The sequence below is a fragment of the Eleutherodactylus coqui genome, unplaced genomic scaffold, assembly GCF_035609145.1.
Source record: "Eleutherodactylus coqui strain aEleCoq1 unplaced genomic scaffold, aEleCoq1.hap1 HAP1_SCAFFOLD_465, whole genome shotgun sequence".
Taxonomy (NCBI): Eukaryota; Metazoa; Chordata; class Amphibia; order Anura; family Eleutherodactylidae; genus Eleutherodactylus; species Eleutherodactylus coqui.
In genome coordinates, this window is record NW_027102082.1 from 43,182 (window position 1) to 50,000 (window position 6,819).

Consider the following 6,819-nt stretch of genomic DNA (forward strand, 5'->3'; position numbering starts at 1 on the left):
CCGCGGCAGCCCCTGCTGAATCCCACGGCAGTTGGCAGAGATGAGTATTAGAGGAAAAATGACAAAGTGCAAACGCTCCAGGCGCCGGCCAGGGGGGGCGTACCCGGCTGGCCGTGCCGGCGGGAGCTGCGGCTGCCGGGGCTGAGCCGAGTGTCGATGCATGTCGTGAGAACCGGTATGAGGGTAATCCTGGTCGCTCCGGGCCGAGCCACGGTTCCAGGAGGGCGGAAGGAGCGGGCCCGTTTCCCCTGATAGCGCCGACGACGGTAAATTAAGGCCTCGCAAAACGTCAGGACGAACACCTTTTTTGCATATAAGGGAACGAGCGGTGTGCGGTCTTTGACAAAGTGACTATTTCTCAATGTGCTGAGGAGTGGGGACCGCTCAAAGTCAAAGCACGGCGTCCGCCCCTCTGCCACCTCCCTGGGAGCAGAGTCGTCGAGCGCGAGGGTCCCCACTCCGCCTGTCCAGGCCGCGGGGCCGACAGGCTGGCTGGCTGCCCGGGCAGACCCCGCTCTCCGAGCGGCCGGGCGCCACGTTCGAGAGGTGTACGAAGCCACCTTGGGGGCCTGCGGAGGCCCCCCTGAGAGCGCCTCCAAGCCCTTGCTGAGAACCCTGTCCTAGATGCCTGCGCGGGCAGGCGGGACCCCACCAGGAGGCCGAGCACAGCCCGCGGCAGCCACTGCTGAAGCCCAGGGCAGTTGGCAGAGATGAGTCTTTGAGGAAAAATGACAAAGTCCAGACGCTCCAGGCGCCGGCCAGGGGGACGGACCCGGCTGGCCGGGCCGGCGGGAGCTGCGGCGGCTGGGGAAGAGCCGAGTGTCGATGCATGTCCTGGGAACCGGGAAGGGGACAAACCAGTAGCTCCAGGCCGGGCTAGAGTTCCAGGAGGTCGGCCTGACTCTGGAGGTTTTCCCCCTGGCTTTTCCCCATAGGCCAAAACGGGGGGAGGGAAAAAAGCACCCCCAGCAGATGTATGCAGAGGGGCTGGCTGGTGATGGGGAGCGGGCTGTTGGCAGCAGTGTGCTGGCTGCAGAGGGCCCCCGAGGTGCACCTACCAGTAGTTGCTCAAGACCCCCCCCTGACCCTCCGGTGTTGCAGGGCAGGACACCCAGGAGGCGGGGAAAAGCCGTGGCAGCCCCTGCTGAATCCCACGGCAGTTGGCAGAGATGAGTCTTTGAGAAAAATGACAAAGTGCAAACGCTCCAGGTGCCGGTCAGTGGGGCGGCTGCGGCTGGCCGGGCCGACGGGAGCTGCGGCGGCTGGGGAAGAGCCGAGTATCAATGCATGTCCTGAGAACCGGGAAGGGGGCAAAGCAGTAGCTCCAGGCCGAGCTGGAGTTCCAGGAGGTCGGCCTGACTCTGGAGTTTCCCCCCCTGGATTTTCCCCATAGGCCAAAATGGGGGAAGTCAAAAAAGCACCCCCGGCAGATGTATGCAGAGGGGCTGGCTGGTGACGGAGAGCGGGCTGTTGGCAGCAGTGTGCTGGCTGCAGAGGGCCCCCGAGGTTCCCCTACCAGTAGTTGCTCAAGACCCCCCCTGACCCTCCGGTGTTGCAGGGCAGGACACCCAGGAGGCGGGGAACAGCCGTGGCAGCCCCTGCTGAATCCCACGGCAGTTGGCAGAGACGAGTCTTGGAGAAAAAAACGACAAAGTCCAAACGCTCCAGGCGCCGGCCAGGGGGGGCGGACCTGGCTGGCCGGGCTGGCGGGAGCTGCGGCTGCCGGGGCTGAGCCGAGTGTCGATGCATGTCATGAGAACCGGTATGAGGGTAATCCTGGTCGCTCCGGGCCGAGGCACGGTTCCAGGAGGGCGGAAGGAGCGGGCGTGTTTCCCCTGATAGCGCCGACGACGGTAAAATAAGGCCTCGCAAAACGTCAGGACGAACACCTTTTTTGCATATAAGGGAACGAGCGGTGTGCGGTCTTTGACAAAGTGACTATTTCTCAATGTGCTGAGAAGGGAGTGGGGACCGCTCAAAGTCAAAGCACCGCGGCCGCCCCTCTGCCACCTCCCTGGGAGCAGAGTCATCGAGTGCGAGTGTCCCCACTCCGCCTGTCCTGGCCGCGGGGCCGACAGGCTGGCTGTCTGCCCGGGCAGACCCCGCTCTCCGAGCGGCCGGGCCCAACGTTCAAGAGGTGTACGAAGCCACCTTGGGGGGCTGCGGAGGCCCCCCTGAGAGCGCTGATAACCCTGTCCTAGCTGCCTGCGCGGGCAGGCGGGACCCCCAAGAGGCCGGGCACAGCCCGAGGCAGCCACTGCTGAAGCCCAGGGCAGCTGGCAGAGATGAGTCTTTGAGGAAAAATGACAAAGTGCAAACGCTCCAGGCGCCGGCCAGGGGGGCGGACCCGGCTGGTCGGGCCGGCGGGAGCTGCGGCTGCCGGGGCTGAGCCGAGTGTCGATGCATGTCGTGAGAACCGGTATGAGGGTAATCCTGGGCCCTCGGGGCCGAGGCACGGTTCCAGGAAGGCGGAAGGAGCGGGCCTGTTTTCCCTGATAGCGCCGACGACGGTAAAATAAGGCCTCGCAAAACGTCAGGACGAACACCTTTTTTGCATATAAGGGAACGAGCGGTGTGCGGTCTTTGACAAAGTGACTATTTCTGAGTACTGGAGTGGGGACCGCTCCAAGTCAAAGCACCGCGGCCGCCCCTCTGCCACCTCCCTGGGGGCAAAATCATCGAGCGCAAGTGTCCCCACTCCGCCTGTCCAGGCCGCGGGGCCGACAGGCTGGCTGGCTGCCCGGGCAGACCCCGCTCTCCGAGCGGCCGAGCGACACGTTCAAGAGGTGTACGTAAAGCCACCTTGGGGGGCTGCGGTGGCCCCCCTGAGAGCGCCTCCAAGCCCTTGCTGAGAACCCTGTCCTAGCTGCCTGCGCGGGCAGGCGGGACCCCACCAGGAGGCCGTGCACAGGCCGCGGCAGCCACTGCTGAACCCCAGGGCAGTTGGCAGAGATGAGTCTTTGAGGAAAAACGACAAAGTGCAAACGCTCCAGGCGCCGGCCAGGGGGGCGGACCCGGCTGGCCGGGCTGGCGGGAGCTGCGGCGGCTGGGGAAGAGCTGAGTGTCTATGCAGGTCGCGAGAACCGGTATGGGGGTAATCCTGGCCCCTCCGGGCCGAGGCACGGTTCCAGGAAGGCGGAAGGAGCGGGCCTATTTCCCCTGATAGCGCCGACGACGGTAAATTAAGGCCTCGCAAAACGTCAGGACGAACACCTTTTTTGCATATAAGGGAACGAGCGGTGTGCCGTCTTTGACAAAGTGACTATTTCTCAGAGTGCTGGAGTGGGGACCGCTCAAAGTCAAAGCACCGCGGCCGCCCCTCTGCCACCTCCCTGGGAGCAGAGTCATAGAGCGCAAGTGTCCCCACTCCGCCTGTGCAGGCCGCGGGGCCAACAGGCTGGCTGGCTGGCTGCCCGGGCGACCCCCCTCCGAGATGCCGGGCTGAGGCGTAGGCAGCCGCCTCCATCACCACCACCCAAGGCGAGAGAGTGGGTCAACGGGAGAGCCGTCGCGGCCGGGGGACCCTCGCCGCGCCCATGTCCGGGGAAGGACCACAAGGGCCCTGCTCCCCGGCGCCCCGGCGAGCGGGTTCACCCTCGGCGCGTACGGCTCTCGAGGATGGGGAAGGGACGCGCGTGGGCGTCCCTCCCGTCCCCCGCGGAAGAAGGCGAGCGACTCTGCGCGTCGGGACACCCCGCGGAGCCCCCTGCGGGGGGAGTACTCCGGGGGAGAAGCGTGGCGCAGGGGGTGCAGCCCTTTCCCAGGCCACCGTGCGACGGCGTCGGTGGGGCCGACGCCGAGAGAGAGAACGATCCGGGCTCTCCCGCCTCAGGGCGGCCGAGAGCGGGGCACGGGCCCCACGTTTGGTGACGGTTTTCCCGAAAGCGAAGGACCCCCGCCTGTCCCCTCGGGCTCCGGCCGATGCGGGCGGTCCAGGGCGGGGATAGGGGACGGCGGCCTGCGGACGACGCGCTTTATCCCCAGAAGGAGCGAGGCATGAGGGGGTGTTCCACCCCCGCCGGCCGGTCTCGCTCCTTCTCCGGGCTACGCCTCGGCGGAGTAAAGACCCCCGGGTCAACGCTCCCGCGTCCGGGTGCCGCCGCGCGTCCCCTTCCCGCGGGGGGGTGGATCCCTTCCACCCCTGGCCGTTCGAGGCCCGTGCGCCTCGGGCGGCCTCCCTTCCGAGAGAGGGAGAGAGAGACGGAGGACGGTGGTCCGCGACGGCGCGAGACGTCCAAGTTGTGTTCCCCACGGCGGCTACCCGGTCGATCCCGCCCGCCGGTAGCCTTGGCTTGCCCCCGCTCCGCCTGTCCAGGCCGCGGGGCCGACGGGCTGTCTACCCGGGTAGACCCCGCTCTCACCGAGCGGCCGGGCGGCCACGTTCAAGAGGTGTACGAAGCCACCTCGGGGTGGAGCCCTTCCACCCCTGGCCGTCCGAGGCCCGTGCGCCTCGGGCGGCCTCCCTTCCGAGAGAGGGAGAGAGACGGAGGACGTTGGTCCGCGACGGCGCGAGGCGTCCGTGTTGTGTTCCCCACGGCGGCTACCCGGTCGATCCCGCCCGCCGGTAGCCTTGGCTTGCCCCCGCTCCGCCTGTCCAGGCCGCGGGGCCGACGGGCTGTCTGCCCGGGTAGACCCCGCTCTCAGCGAGCGGCCGGGCGGCCACGTTCAAGAGGTGTACGAAGCCACCTCGGGGTGGAGCCCTTCCACCCCTGGCCGTCCGAGGCCCGTGCGCCTCGGGCGGCCTCCCTTCCGAGAGAGGGAGAGAGACGGAGGACGTTGGTCCGCGACGGCGCGAGGCGTCCAAGTTGTGTTCCCCACGGCGGCTACCCGGTCGATCCCGCCCGCCGGTAGCCTTGGCTTGCCCCCACTCCGCCTGTCCAGGCCGCGGGGCCGACAGGCTGTCTGCCCGGGTAGCACCCGCTCTCACCGAGCGGCCGGGCCCCGACGTTCAAGAGGTGTACGGAACCCACCTTGGGGGGGCTGCGGTGCCCCCCGCCCCGAGAGTGCCTCCCAGGCCGAGGGAGCCCGGCGGTCGAGTGTCGTAGGAAAGCGCGTGCCACGGCTGTGTCGGTCACAGGGGCCAGAGGTAGTTTGGGCAACGGCTTAGATCCGTATGAAGCTCATCCTTTCCGGCCTGTTCTGGCGGCGGCTAGGCGCGCGCGCGCGAATGGCACGACACCCCTGGTTCCAGCGAGGCGACGGCGCCCCGCACCCCGCTCTCCGGGCCGTGCAGAGCCCCCCCGAGCGCAAGAGCCCCCGCTCCGCCTGTCCAGGCCGCGGGGCCGACAGGCTGTCTGCCCGCGTAGAGCCCGCTCTCCGAGCGGCCGGGCGCCACGTTCAAGAGGTGTACGAAGCCACCTTAAGGGGGCTGCGGTGGCCCCCTGCCCCGAGAGTGCCTCCCAGGCTGAGGGAGCCCGGCGGTCGAGTGTCGTAGGAAAGCGCGCGCGCGGCTGTGTCACACGGGCCAGAGTTAGTTTGGGCAACGGCTTAGATCCGTATGCAGCTCAACCTTTCCGGCCTGTTCTGGCGGCGGCTAGGCGCGCGCGAACGTCACGACGCCCCTGGTTCCAGCGAGGCGACGGCGCCCCGCACCCCGCTCTCTGGGCCGAGCAGAGCCCCCGAGCGCAAGAGTCCCCGCTCCGCCTGTCCAGGCCGCGGGGCCGACAGGCTGTCTGCCCGGGTAGACCCCGCTCTCACCGAGCGGCCGGGCCCCAACGTTCAAGAGGTGTACGAAGCCACCTCGGGGGGCTGCGGTGCCCCCCGCCCCGAGAGTGCCTCCCAGGCCGAGGGGAGCCAGGCGGTCGAGTGTCGTAGGAAAGCGCGTGCGCGGCTGTGTCGGTCACACGAGCCAGAGTTAGTTTGGGCAACGGCTTAGATCCGTATGCAGCTCAACCTTTCCGGCCTGTCCTGGCGGCGGCTAGGCGCGTGCGAACGTCACAACGCCCCTGGTTCCAGCGAGGCGACGGCGCCCCGCACCCAACTCTCCGGGCCGAGCAGAGCCCCCGAGCGCAAGAGTACCCGCTCCGCCTGCCCAGGCCGCGGGGCCGACAGGCTGTCTGCCCGGGTAGACCCCGCTCTCCGAGCGGCCGGGCGCCACGTTCAAGAGGTGTACGAAGCCACCTAAAGGGGGCTGCGGTGGCCCCCTGCCCCGAGAGTGCCTCCCAGGCCGAGGGAGCCCGGCGGTCGAGTGTCGTAGGAAAGCGCGCGCGCGGCTGTGTCACACGGGCCAGAGTTAGTTTGGGCAACGGCTTAGATCCGTATGCAGCTCAACCTTTCCGGCCTGTTCTGGCGGCGGCTAGGCGCGCGCGCACGTCACGACGCCCCTGGTTCCAGCGAGGCGACGGCGCCCCGCCACCCCACTCTCCGGGCCGAGCAGAGCGTCCGCTCTCGCTCCTTGGAGCAGAGCCCCCGAGCGCAAGAGTCCCCGCTCCCGCCTGTCCGGGCCGCGGGGCCGACAGGCTGTCTGCCCGGGTAGACACCGCTCTCCGAGCGGCCGGGCCGCAACGTTCAAGAGGTGTACGAAGCCACCTTGGGGGGCTGCGGAGCCCCCCCTCCCCATGAGAGCGCCTCACAGGCTTTGCTGATAACCCCGTCCTAGCTGCCTGCGCGGGCAGGCGGGACCCCCAGGAGGCCGCGCATAGCCCGCGGCAGCCACCGCTGAAGTCCACAGCAGTTGGCAGATAGGAGTCTTGGAGAAAAAAACGACAAAGTGCAAACGCTCCAGGCGCCGACCAGGGGTGCGTACCTGGCTGGCCGGGCCGGCGGGAGCTGCGGCTGCTGGAGTTGCACCGAGTGTCGATGCATGTCGTGAGAACCGGT